The sequence below is a fragment of the Stenella coeruleoalba genome (assembly GCF_951394435.1).
Source record: "Stenella coeruleoalba genome assembly, chromosome: X".
Lineage (NCBI taxonomy): Eukaryota > Metazoa > Chordata > Mammalia > Artiodactyla > Delphinidae > Stenella > Stenella coeruleoalba.
This window is the reverse complement of record NC_137152.1, coordinates 9,067,293-9,081,936: the sequence shown is the minus strand read 5'-3', so window position 1 is coordinate 9,081,936 and position 14,644 is coordinate 9,067,293. Positions and strand designations below refer to the sequence as shown.

The 14,644-nt window shown below is 38.6% G+C and overlaps 1 protein-coding gene across 1 annotated transcript in view; it reads left to right on the top strand.

Moving 5' to 3' along the window:
• The window catches only part of ARHGAP6 (Rho GTPase activating protein 6), a 552,843-nt gene that overhangs the window by 32,735 nt on the left and 505,464 nt on the right, over positions 1–14,644 (top strand). The gene's annotated exons all lie outside the window — the stretch shown is intronic.

Below are 14,644 nucleotides of genomic sequence, written 5' to 3'. Positions count from 1 at the left end.
ATGCTGCAATGTACAGGCCAATCCGCCAGCAGAGAGTTACCCAGTTCCAAATTTCAGTCATGCTGAGGTTGAGAAACCCTGACCTAGAGTAACGCATGTAAAAATAATTCATATTTAGGTCCTCCTTTTATGGCATTTGCTTCATTTTCAAAGCTGAAGTTTCAAGTAGAATAATCTCGAGAATTCTGAGAATAACACTGACTAACTTTCCGTGAAATCTGACCATGTGCCAAGTACTGTGATAACCACTTTACATAAGCAGGAGTGATTTACAAATTCCCAGATCTAAGCTTTGCTTTTTTTAAAAAATTTTTTTCATGGAGATATCATTTATGTATAGTGAAGTGCTCAAATCTTTTTTAAAAAATTTATTTATTTTATTTTTGGCTGCATTGTGTCTTCATTGCTGTGCACAGGCTCTCCCTAGCTGTGGCGAGCAGGGGCTATTCTTCGTGGCGGTGCACAGGCTTCTCATTGTGGTGGCTTCTCTTGTTGTGGAGCACGGGCTCTAGGCACACGGGCTTCAGTAGTTGTGGCACGTGGGCTCAGTAGTTGTGGCTGGCGGGCTCTAGAGCGCAGGCTCAGTAGTTGTGGCGCATGGGCTTAGCTGCTCCGCGGCATGTGGGATCTTCCCGGACCAGGGCTCGAACCCGTGTCCCCTGCAATGGCAGGCGGATTCTTAACCACTGCACCACCAGGGAAACTGTAAGCTTTGCTTTTCATGTAGAAAATAGAGGTGAGAATCTACGAAATAGAAAATTCAAGACTTTTTTTACAATAAATTTAGAGCTTAATTTAAAAATCATAGAAACACTGAATAAATCATCAAAGAAGCTTAGTTCCACGGTGCTAATGCTTTTAGGAAAAAATCCCATAAACACAATTAAGCATAATATTACTCCAACATGAACAAGTTCAGAATACTTTATCCTTTTGAGGAATATTTATCCCTTTGAGAAAATGTGTGTGATATAATGTTCAATAAAAATTTCAGCTATAAAAGTATGATCCCAATTAATAGCTATGCTTTTTTGATAAATGAATGCATGGACAAAAATAGTGGGGAGAAAAAAATGCTATAATGAATGAAATACACTAAAATATTGTCTTTTTTGAGATGTTTCTTCTTTATTTTGGTTATTTTATAAATTTTCCACATTGAGCATGTATTATGCACCACAAAACGGGGGGGAGGAAAACAAAGAGGGAGAGACCAAATCTCCTTGGACAGAAACTATTTTAACACCATCAGTGAATAGAGACATGCTTTTGAGTAAACTATTTATGACTGTCAGTATTGGCTTCATTAATTGTACAGAATTGTATGGAAAATTTATTAATTATATGGAATAGCTCTGGTGGGATAAATTACCTTCTTTCCATACGTTTAATAGTAAAACAACTAAAAGCATTTTGTGATAGAAAATTTATTTTTTGAAGTTTTATTCAGAGTTATACTTGGTTTCTGTCAAAAGTTGAAAACACAGGCAACATGTTTTCATAGATTGCAGCAAAGTAGAAATATTCAACATCAGCTTAAAGTTCAAATCATGCAAAAGGAGATAGTTTTTTACTTTCACATTTAATAGGAAACAATCAAAAGCCTTTTCTGATAGTATATTTAATTTTGAAGTCTTATTCGAAGGAATCCTAGATTTAAAAAATCCACAATTTTCAAAACCAAGTGAACAGTTTTGCATGCATTCATACATTGTAGCAAAGCTGAGATATAGATGTCAACCTTTGAAAAAAAGCCAAGAGATTGTAAGTCAGCATATGAGATTCTTTTCCTATTCATCTTGATAAAAAGAACTGACTTTATATCATTTATACATTTAGAAATTATATCCTATTGTATAGAAAATAATGAAATGTGGGGAGCAATCAATAAATTAGATGATGTGGTGGAAGGAACAATCCGTTCAGATATTTGTTAAGTAGCATGAATGATTTGATCATGCTAATATGGGTTTTTGAGTAACTATTATCTATCATAAAATACATTTCCAATGAGCTAGCGGGTGAGATGATCATAAGTGGATCTTGTACAATTTAATTGAGTGTCTGTTAGTTGTTTTCCATGTAGTACACATTGGCAAGTCTTGGGGGCCAAGCATGGCATGTATGACTTTTAAAATATTTCTGATAGTCACCAGAATAATCTCATTTAAAATCTAGCTTGATTTTTATTTTTTTAATTTAATTTTATTTTTTCTAGCTTGATTTTTAAATGCAATTGATTTTTCTACTTTTAGCAGAATGGCATGACAAGTTGTTTTTGAGAATTGTTTCTCAATGTGGCCTTTGAAAGGAAATTTATTTTCTTTCCCTGGTCTATAGAGTAACACCAGTCAAAAGTTCTTCTTTTATTGCTTGTGTAACATTCCCCATATCACAAGGAACTTCTTCCTCAGACCCTTATAACTGTACCTTCTAAATGTTCATTAGTTAACTCAATCTATTATTCAATTTATATGTTTTCTAAAAGTCTGTTTTGTGAAAAGCCCTGTGCAACTTTCTGTTTGAGAAGCAAAGTGAAGAAAGTATGGTTGCTTAGTATATATGTAATAAAACAAAATAGAAACACATGAACATTTATATAACATATTAACATATTAAATGGATAATACAAAGTGTACCAATATAAGAGGAGAAGGAGAATGCAGGCAGAATATATATGATTGCTCAGTACACTGAGTGAACAGATACCATGCGGGGTTCAGAGAAGAGCAAGGTGTGAAGGTGTGTATGGGTGGGAGTAGTTTGGGTGGCTTCAGAAAGAAGGAAAGACAGCAATAGGCCATGGACAGAATTTGGGTGAGCAGGTCAGCAGGCATGGGGATACTCAGTAAGAAACCTTGGTGAGGAGGAAGTCCTTCTGTTTGGGGGCCAATGACAGAGCAAGTGTGGCTGGGCTCAAACGTGAAAGGAGGGAAATAGCAAGCCTGGGAAACTGAAATTGGAGTCAGCCCATGAAAGGTCTTGAGTTTGAAAATAGGGACGAGTTTGCAGTTTATTTTCTCTATGCTGGACACCATTTATTCATTTACCAAGTGTTTATGGAGTGCCGGGCATAGTCCCAAGGAGCTGATCATGAAGCAATGACTAAGATGCTCCTCACGCTTACTGCCCCGGAGCCTTCGTCGTAGAAGGGGAAGATAGAAGATAAACCAGAAAGGAAATTAACAAGGTCATTTTAGCTACGAAAATCATGGTGAAAATAATGAAGCAGGATGATGAGAAAGATGATGACTGAGGGCTGGGGACACATTTGGATTATATATATTTTTTAAAGCAGGGAAATAGCACTATCAAAATAATGTCTTAGGAAGTTCCGTTTATCTTGGCTTGATAAACATGCAAACACCAGTGGGAAAGAGGAGTTTGCTGGCCTCCTCTCCTGAGTTTTATAAAACATTTACTGAGTGGAGCTTTTCTGGGGACTATTCTTCAACTTTGTTTTCTAAGTTAATTAAGAAGATCTCTAATGATAGAGATTTTTTTTTTTTGCGGTACGCGGGCCTCTCACTGTTGTGGCCTCTCCCGTTGCGGAGCACAGGCTCCGGACGCGCAGGCTCAGCGGCCATGGCTCACGGGCCCAGCCGCTCCGCGGCATGTGGGATCTTCTCGGATCGGGGCACGAACCCGTGTCCCCTGTACCAGCAGGCGGACTCCCAACCACTGCGCCACCAGGGAAGCCCATGATAGAGATTTTGATCCAAGAAGAATAGTGAGTTCAAAGCAAATTGTCACCTTCCCAAATTCGGTCAACAGGAAGTTTCTTTTTGGGTTTTGGTTAACGTTGATGTTGCTGAAGGGGCCAGCGCTCTTTGGAAAAGGGGCCTTCCCTTGATCCATACAGTGTCAGTTACTGTCCATGTTCCCTTATGGTCATTTCCACTGAACATTATCATTCTTAAGGAAAAATAAATATTCCTAATGCTTGTTGATTTCAGTCTGTGTTTGCACAGGTTATGTGAATCAACACCATTTTAGGCAGTTCAGATTTGCCCAGATGAGCCCCCTGCCCTGCGACCAGATGTGCAATGCTAAGCCAACAGCATAGTCAGCAAAACTGCCTATGAATATGAACATAAATGAGTGTTTCAGATAAGAAACCATCTCCTGGACATTGTGCCAGAAAACAACTGCGTGAGTTTAGAATTCTGGCTGCGGATTTCTAAAGCAAGTCAATTTCATAATGTTGGTTGCTGTTTTACCCTTGCCTGTAAACTGCCATTCACAATGTAAACTCCCTTCTCCCCATATTTCCCCATCTTGTTTTCTTTTCCTCCAGGAGTCTTTGATCTCCCTAATCTCCTAAATTCTGTTTGAAAATGCAGATTCCAGCAGTTCGTTCTATTGGTCCCTAACCATTAAAGCACATCTTCCTTTCCTTCAAAATTTTATTCATTTTCCACCTCCTTTCAACTTGTAGCCAGTAAGTCAGTGTAGTATAGCAGAAGGAGGTAGACTTTGAAGTCTGGAAGACTTAGGTTCATAAGACAGCTCTGTCTGGATGGCTCTGGAGATCATTTCACTTTTTTAAAATTAATTAATTAATTAATTTATTTATGGCTGAGTTGGGTCTTTGTTGCTGCGCGCAGGCTTTCTCTAGTTGCGGTGAGCCGGGGCTACTCTTCGTTGCGGTGCGCGGGCTTCTCATTGCGGTGGCTTCTCTTGTTTCAGAGCACAGGCTCTAGGCGTGCGGGCTTCAGTAATTGTGGCACACGGGCTTAGTTGCTCCGCGGCAGGTGGGATCTTCCCGGACTAGGGCTTGAACCCATGTCCCCTGCGTTGGCAGGCGGATTCTCAACCACTGTGCCACCAGGGAAGCCCCATTTCACTTTTTTAAGCCTCATTTCCTCTTCCATTTGGATCACTGACTAAATGATTACCGTATCTGAAGTTTAAATAATATAATGAATATAAACTGCAGTACGTATAATATATGTGTGTACGTGTGTGTATGTGTGAATATAAATGAGTGGATGAATGAATAAATGAATGAATGCCTTGCACTTAGAAGATGATATACAGACAAATGTTTGAAACTAATCCTCCCATTCCCCCCATTCCCCCTATAATTCCTTGTTTGGAAAAATTACTATTATTCTATATGTGTATACAGGGTATTTTTTTCTCTCCCTGTTTCCATAATGTCTTAGAACTGTGATTTTCAAACTTTAGTATGCATACAAATCACTTGGGGATCTTGTTAAAATGCAGATTCTGATTCAGAGAGTCTGAGGTGGGCCTGAGATGCTGAATTTCTTACAAATCCTAGGTGACACTGAGGCTGCTGGTTTATGGACCACACTTTGAGGGGCAAGCTCTTAGCAGGAAAGTTGACAAGTATGGTGTTAGGACTGCATTCAGCTGCATGTAATACGACAGCTAAGAATGTCTTATCAAGGTTTGTTCTCACACACCAAAAAATCTAGAGGTGGCAGATTGCTGCTAGCATTAGCTTTGTGGTTCCGTATCTTGATCTTCCCTCATGTTTATTCGTGAATGGCCACAAAATGGATGCCGCTCTTTCACACCTCATATTTACATTCAAGGCACTAATAAGGGAGGAGCCCCGTGCCAAGGTGTCTTCTTTAGTCATGAGAGCAGAAGCATTTTCAGAACGCTCTGAAAATTTTGCCTTATGTTACGAGTATCATCTTGGTGTCACATGGCCAACACTTGCTCCAAGACAGACTGGGAAAATGAGTCTTCTGGGAAGAAGGAGAGAGTGGGTATTGAGTGGGCAACTAGCAGAGTCTGCTCTATCTATGTTCATCCTACCTTTGATAAATAACTTCTATATAGCTCTTCTCTGACACCTAACCTCTTAATATACACTTAAAATATACTAACTGCTATAGACTGAATGTGTGTGTTCCCCTGAAATTCATAAGTTAAAACCGAATACCCAAGGTAATGGCATTTGGAGATGGGGCCTTTGGGAGGTGATTAGGTAATGAGGGCAGAGCCCTTATGAAAGGGATTAGTGCCCCTATAAAAGAGACCACAGAGAACCCGCTTGTTCCTTCCACTGTGTAAGGACACAACAGGACGATGGCCATTTATGAACCAGGAAGCTGGCCCTCACCAGACACTGAATCTGCTGGTATCTTGATCTTAGACTTCCCAGACTCCGGAACTGTGAGAAATAAATTCTGTTGTTTGTAAGCCACCCGGCCTAAGACGTTCTGTTATAGTAGCCCTAAAGCACTAAGACAGTAACTCGTTGAAGATTTACCTAGCTGCTCCAATTGGTCAGTTTTTTTATAGCTCTTATAACTAATATATGATCTTCAGTATTACACAAGATATAATTGTGAGTAAATCAAGTCAGCTTTCAATTCTTTAAGAAAATGTTCAAATTCTTACTGAACATAGACCACATCACTTAAGTAATTTGGACTCTTAAATACTTTAAGTTACATTTAATTAGGTCTCAGTGAAGGAATTAGATGCTAGGAATGATAGGTCAAAGGGAACATGGGAATGTTAACCTCTTGACTATAAATAGAAGACTAGTGATATACAGTAAACACAGATCAAAATTAAGTTCAAAAGGCATGTCTGAAATAGACTTCTGCAAATGAGGCTTCTAAGGAGGAATTATTTTAGCAAAAATAACTCTAGCTTCTATTTTAAGAAATTATGCATATTATAGTAATATATTTAGTGGCAAATAAATTAGTGGATGTCTAATAAAATTGCATGAAAAATAATTCTTAATATGAAAAGACAAGCAGATTTACTTTATAAGAAAATTGAGCAAACTCTGGAAATGAGAGAAACAAAATTAATAATGATATTAAGTTAATTTTAATTAGTATTAAATATCAACAGTAAAATCAGATTTCAGTTATTCAAGACCATTTGACATTTTCACCAACTTTCTTTAATGAATCAGTCAGTCCATATACATGAGATCTTTAGTCTATTAGAGACTGTAAACTAAAATTTTAAGTCAGCGTAATTACCTCTGTGTCCTAGGATGGCATGAATCAAAAAAAAAAAAAAAAATCCGTTTCCAGAGATGATGTGCAAAGACATGGCTTTGATTTTAGGTACAGATTTGGGTTTAAAACATGCATCTGCCACCTCTTCAGCTGTCTGACCCTAGACTATTTCCACACCCTATTGCCAGTGTTGACGACATAGGATTGTTCTGAAGGTGAAATGAGGGGGTGTAGGTAAGGTGTCAGGCATGCAGTAGGCCCTCAAATTTTCTTCTTTCCTTCTCTGTACCTTTCAGAGAACAACCACTCTGCTTTCTGTTGTTGATTGGTTTTCTGATATTAGACTATCAGAAAGGTGCTTTGAGGGAAAGCGTAGTAGGCAAGACCATGAGAGCCTAACAGGGTGACTCCATTATTTTAAAGTATTATAAGTCCCCAGGACATCTGAAATAGAGACTAAAATAACACCCAAAAGCAAATGTAAATGATTTTATAATTCTTCACTCTTTGATCCTTTGAAAGTCTCAACCTTTAGCAAACTTTGCCATAGTGCAGATACTTAAGAGCTGTTGAATTCCATAGACTTGATTAGGCTCAAGGGCAGCTGGTTTTGCTTCATACTTTGTTGAATAACATATTTAAAAAAATCCATGTCAATTAGTGTCTGAAGTTAAGAAGTCTTATAGCAGAGAGAATTTGGACGGCAAGGATCATTTCCAAAGAAAATGGGTGTACCAAGACTGCGGAAATGAGAAGCAATTTCCTACTTGATGTTTTGGAGCAAAGCTGGCACATTCACTATTATAGCAATATTACAGAGGCTGGTTTATTTTTCTGTGATACAGTGATCATGGTTGCCCATTATTTCTAAAGTCATAAAAATGATTGATCATATTTTTGCTGCAGCATTAAAGCAGGCAAGGGATAGAGGTAGGGCCAATTTATTCATTATGTCCTATGAGCATGTGACTAAGGCTTTGGGGCTTTTCAGAGATGTGAAAAATATTCAAGACATGAAATAAAATCTATGGGCTCAAGAATATAAAGTGAAAACTGTAAAATAGAAATGAATAAATATTTAATTAAATGTCCACAAAGCCTAAAATTATGTCAACTTCAATAATTAATAAATTTAGTATCTATAAATATTTCATTACATTTGAAAACTATCGGTAAGTTATATTTTCTCACTTTTTGAGAGTTGGTGTGTATGCATGACGACTGCTGAGAAATTATAACCAGTTCATAAATCAGAAGTTACTTGTAGCCAAATATCGTAAAACATAATTATAAAATCCTTAAATTTTTTTGCAGCAATGAATTAGTCTTCCTTTGGGATGTGGGTTTGTTTTAGTATTTTTTAAAATAAATTTATGTATTTTATTTAATTAATTAATTTATTTTTGGCTGCATCGGGTCTTAGTGGCTGCGTCTGGGCTTTCTCTAGTAGCAGCGAGCAGGGGCTACTCTTCGTTGCAGTGCATGTGCTTCTCATCGTGGTGGCTTCTCTTGTTGCAGAGCACGGGCTCTAGGTGCGTGGGCTTCAGTAGTTGTGGCACGCGGGCTCAGTAGTTGTGGCTTGTGGGCTCTAGAGTACAGGCTCAGTAGTTGTGGCGCACGGGCTTAGTTGCTCCGCAGCATGTAGGATCTTCCCGGACCAGGGCTCGAACATGTGTCCCCTGCATTGGCAGGCGGATTCTTAACCAGTGTGCCACCAGGAAAGTCCTGTTTTAGTATGTTTTATATAGTGTAGAATGGGGACTCCAAAAGTAAGGGAGCATATTTAGACCAGCCCTGGTGGTAAAGACTTGATTGTACATAAATAAGTATGAGTTGGTGAGCACCCATCTTATAGAAATCCTGTAACTCAGTGATATGATTAATATTCGATATGCAATTATGGCAGTCATTGGCAGAAGAAATCTCTAAGTCTTATGCTTTAATGAAAAATTCATCTTTAAAATCCTCTCTTATCACCCTTTCTTTTCCACTGTCCTTACTGATTCCACATTTTAAGACTTTTCAAATATAAAATTCGAGGCTTGGTTTTTATGAAGTGTCATAATTTACTTCTAACTGACACAATTCTCTACACCTGTGAAACTAAGGCTTTGTACTCCCGGCGTCAACATTGCCCTCTCCCATTGCCCTTCTAGACAGTCCTTCCCTGCAGTGACGCTCCTCCTTGTTACTCCTCATTCATTTATGAGTTCAGTCAGCGTTTATTGAGCCTACTATGTGCCAGGCAGTGTGCTGTGTTTTGGGAATGTGAAGGTGAATGGAACACGGTCCTTACCTCAGAAAACTAATAATCCAACTACCTAGAATTAGTGTTATGCAAACATGAGCCCTGTCTAAACAGACATACCCCAGTCCTGCTGAAGCGCTGTTTATTGGGGGAAAACTGAAGGAAACAGAAGCAGTGGCCAGTGTGCAGGTCTCTAGGGCAATGCACAGCCATCTGGCAGGACCGGACACTAGACCCTAGGAGAGGGGAAAAATAAAATAGAGGAGAAACTTAATCCAAAGGACAGCAGGAATAGAGAAAAGGGAAAAAGAGAAAAGAAAAATTGGGACAAAGGAAGAGCATACAATAAGATGGAAAAATGAACCCAAATAGTTTATAATCATAATAATTGTAACTAACTCTCTAGTGTAAAAGCAATGATCAGGGACTTCCCTGGTGGAACAGTGGTTAGGAATCCGCCTGCCAATGCAGGGGAAACGGGTTCAAGCCCTGATCCGGGAAGGTCCCCGTGCCGCGTGGATCTAAGCCTGTGCACCACAACTACTGAGCCTGTGCTCTAGAGCCTGGGAGGCACAACTACTGAGCCCACGTGCCACAACTACTGAAGCCTGCAGACCTAGAGCCCATGCTCCGCAACAAGAGAAGCCACCACAGTGAGAAGCCCGCGCACCACAACGAAGAGCAGCCCCCGCTCGCCACTATGAGAGAGAGCCCATGTACAGCAACGAAGACCCAACGCAGCCAAAAATAAATAAATAAATTTATTTTTTAAAAAAGAAGAAGCAATGATCAGCAGCTGGAATTAAAAAAAAACTTTTTCTAAGTTATATTGTTTATAAGAAACATCTGCAACGAAAGAGCACAGACGTGTTGGAAGTAAAATAATTAGAAAGATTATATCAGATAAATATTAATCCAAATAAAGTTGGTATATCCATGGTAACATCATTTAAAATAGACTTTGAGGCAAAATATATTACTAAGAGGATCATTAATTATTAATAAAAGGTTTAGTGAGTAAAAAAATTTTGACATTTTAAAAGTTGTATAGCATAGCTTCAAAATCTGTAAAACATATTGATAAATTATAGGGAGAAATAGCAAACTTACAATCAGAGGAATCATTTTCACTTTTCCTCCTCAGTAATTCATAGATGAAGAAAAACATAATGATATAGAAGATGTCATAAGCAAACTTGACTATATGTATATACGTATATACATATATATAAAGAGAGGGAGAGGGAAAGATTGATTATACAAAACAACCGTACAGTATATATTCTTTTCAAGCACATGTGGAACCTTATAAAATTTGAATATATACTGGAACATAAAAGAATCTCAACAAATGTCGAAAAAACATTATCATATATCTCATCTTTTCTGATGACAACTACATTAGAAATCAAGAACAAACAAAACAATAGAAAACAAAAACGTACCCTACACTTTTGGAATTTAAGAAAAATCAAAAAATATATACAATTCATAGGAGAAATCACATTGGAAATTTGAAAATACGTGTAACTTAAAGATATTAAAAATACTACATATAAAATTTGGGGTATGAGGGCTTCCCTGGTGGCGCAGTGGTTGACAGCCTGCCTGCCGATGCAGGGGACACGGGTTCGTGCCCCGGTCCGGGAAGATCCCACATGCCGCGGAGCTGCTGGGCCCGTGAGCCGTGGCCGCTGAGCCTGCGCGTCCGGAGCCTGTGCTCCGCAACGGGAGAGGCCACAACAGTGAGAGGCCCGCGTACCGAAGGAAAAAAAAAAAAAATTGGGGTATGAGGCTAATGTGGTATTTAATAAGAAGTTTATAGACTCAGATGCTTATATTAGAAGACTAAAAATAAGTGAAACCTCCAAATTAGAAAGCTAGAAAGAAACAGAATAAGGTCAGAGAATGTAGAAGGATGAGAATAATAAAGATAACATAAATTGAAAGAAAGATATAATAGAGTAGTTTAAAATAAAAGCCAAGTAGTCTTTTATTTTAAAAGCCAAATAATCTTTTATTTTAAAAGATTAACAGTAGTGACATACAACTTACAAAACTCATTATATAGAGAAGTCAAAAACCCAAAACCCCACAAAACACTATTAGGAATATAAAAAGGACTAACTACAGATGCCACAGAGATTTAAAAGCTAATGAGAAGCCCTGGATTAGAGTGTGGACAGCTCTTCTGCAAGAGAGGTTGGAAAGAAGAGTACATGGAATAGATGTAGTGCTGAGGCAGAAAAGAGGAAGTCTGCTGGTTTTCTCAGTGAAATAAGAAACAAGGACCTCAGTGAGAATGAGGAAGGCAGATAGGGAATTTATAGCTCCCTAACTATCCTGCAGATCACTGTGACTGATCTTTTTTATACATCTTCACCAGAATTTACTCGTCTAGAAAGAAGTACAAGTATTCCCTTTGACAAAGACTTTGGAGGCATTAAACTTAGCAGTGATGAAGCCTTTGCCCAGAGCATTTGGGCAGCCCCTCTCATGCTTAGCACCATCGTGGTGAGTGCTTTGAGAACGTATTTAATTTTTTGACTTGGGTTAAAGCCACTTGGATCAACCGCGATAAGAAAGATGGGTCAAGGTGAAAAACATATATTTTGAGCTAAAATAATATGTAACTTTACAGAAACAAGTGCTATTTGCTTCTTAAATAGCATCAGACACCCTTTGTATAAAGGATTTTCACATATTCTGAGCAATAACAACATAATGTGCACCACCTCCATGGGTGGCTATGTTGGAGAACTCACTCAGCTGGCGGGTTTCTAAAAAGAAAATCGAATTACTTCACTCAGGATAATTACTCATTTAGTGTTTTTTGGATTGAGGAAACAGATTAATAAACCCATTTACTTACTTATCAGTGTTTATTATCTTTACTATAATACATATTATATGTTAACGAGAGCATATGGTTCCTATTCTGAAGAGTATATTTCTCAATGATCCATTAAGCAAAAATAGCAATAGGCTGGGGTATACGTTGTTATCTTTAGTAATTATTTAAGATTTAGTATCTGAGTGATATGTAAAGGATTGTACACACCTATAATAATCAGAAGATTCTCTAAGTTCAGTTAGATGATTGATCCCACTGTTCTTTATTATGAGCTTTTTCTGTGTTGTCTTTCCAGAATTGGGTAACATCTTGTCAGTGAGTTGAATTAAATTCAACTGGGAATTGGGGGTTTAGTGTGCCTCACGCTGATGGTAAGCAAGGAATAACATTAGTGGTACTAGAGCCCTAGATTTATCTAGTTCAATTTATGTCACTACTGTTCTTTTCCTGACGCTTTGTAGTACAGAAATGTTTTTCTGCCGTCAAAATGTGACTGTGTAAATTGAGTGGGAAATAGCAGGTCTGTTAATCAGCTTAAGTTTATGGCATTATGAGGCTTGTGCACAGAAAGAGTGAACAGAGCGTCACAAGATTGTATATTCAGTCTAGAAACTGATACGTTGGAGTACCATATGCACGTTGGTAGAATAAACATTTGCATCCCATCTTCCTTTTTATGCAGTCAATAGCTCACAGAGCACTGCTTTTCCATTTGGATTCCATCGTTTATTTTGTTTATTGCTTCCTGGCCCTTTCCCACGGGACAACAGCAAACTGATGACTCAGGTTTCAAAAAGCCACTCAATAGGTCAAAGATAAAGTTACTTCTCTTCTCTTGCTAGCCCCCTCCTCCTTGCTTTATCTTCCTGTGAACACTGTTGAACTGCATCACAACACACACACACACACACACACACTCTCTCTCTCTCTCTCTCTCTCTCTCTCTCTCTCTCTCTCAAAGACAAAAGAGCAACAAGCCAAGAGAGTACATGTTTAGCCCCAAGTCGGGAATTTTTGCATCAACCTTTTTTTGTTCCTACATAGACAGAATAATTGGTATCGTGAAGCAACAAGTTCAACCCAGGTTTCTAAGTTCAAGTCAGAGGCTTGAGTTCTAGGCCTGACTCTTGAAATGTGTCCTGTAAGTAATTTCAACATTTGATGTTCTCTTTCTTTCAAGACTTTTTCCACCGGTCACTCACCAGCCCCCACAAAAAAATACGGTGTGAAACCGGCGCCAGATTTCCAGGAAGAGAGCTAATGAATGAGGCGTCATCAGTAATAGCTCATGAAGAGACTGCGGTGTCAGTCTTCTTCAGTGTACGTCTGGGAGAGTTCATGTTTTTAACACAGCAGGTCAAGCTGTTAATGGTTAAAAAGAGTATTGTTCTCTTTGAATACAAGTAATTTTGGAGTTTAAAAAACAATCAGTTTTCCACATTTTATAAATATTTGCCTTCAGCCAGAATTGTAGGACATGCTAACTATAAATTGTGTCGAAATAGCAATAATATTTAATAAGTCCAGATGTGCTGTTTCACATAAAAGAATGAAGATTTTCCTTGTTTATGTTGGCAGATGAGCGAAACAGGTGACCCTTCCATTTGGTCCCACAAAAGCAGTTAACAATTTCTCTTCAATCAAAACAGGAAGGGAATTTTGAGGGCAACCCTCCTGCATGGGGACCATCTTGTCCTCAGGCCTTTGAAATGTAGGTCTCAGGCCGTTATCACATGACCTCCATCCAACCCCACTCTCCAGAGATGAAATGGGGACCAAGGGTGTCCAGTAATTGAGAAGGTCCAGGTTATATTAACCATAAATAGGCAGGATCCCCCAAAGACACACAGATGCTAAGTGAGCTTCAGCAGATCCAAAGACAACAGTTACGTGGGCTCCGTGGGTTGGCCATTTCTCTTCCCTAGCGCTCTCCCTCTCTCCCTAAATCCAACACAGTGGCTGCTCATTCTGACAATGAGCAGCAGGCACCTCTTTCCACCTGGGAGCCGGCACCCCTTCTGTTTCTTTATTGTCGTTAATACCTGGAGGAAAACGAGTCATTTGTAAGCTGAAGTCCCTTCTGCTTGCTCTCTCACAGCCCTCTGTGGTATCATTATCTATGACAGCAGTGTGATATCACACCATGAAGACGGATGCTCTGTTGCCCTACGCATCCATTGTTTTATGAGACCAAACTTTGAATGCTCTTTTGCATTTTTTAAGCTTTTAATTTCATTATTTAGACCTTAAATCCACAAATGAGTTACTTATATTCCTCAGTGCATAATACATGATCCTCTTCATTACCCACTTAAAAAATTTATTCTTTCCCTTTATTTTCCTCTCACACTACACTACCCTGACAGGTTCAATATATGTCTTTACATAGACATATACCCTTGAAAAATCCTCTTTCATAGTCCGCTATTATCATCAGCCCAAGTGATGTCTCTTTCCTGTTTTATTTTGTCAATTTTCTTCTTCATTCCCAACCCTGCCTTAGGTATACACCCTAACGTGGTTAATATATGTCTCTGAATAAGAATGTGTTCTGGGAAAATATTCATTGTTATTTTGCAT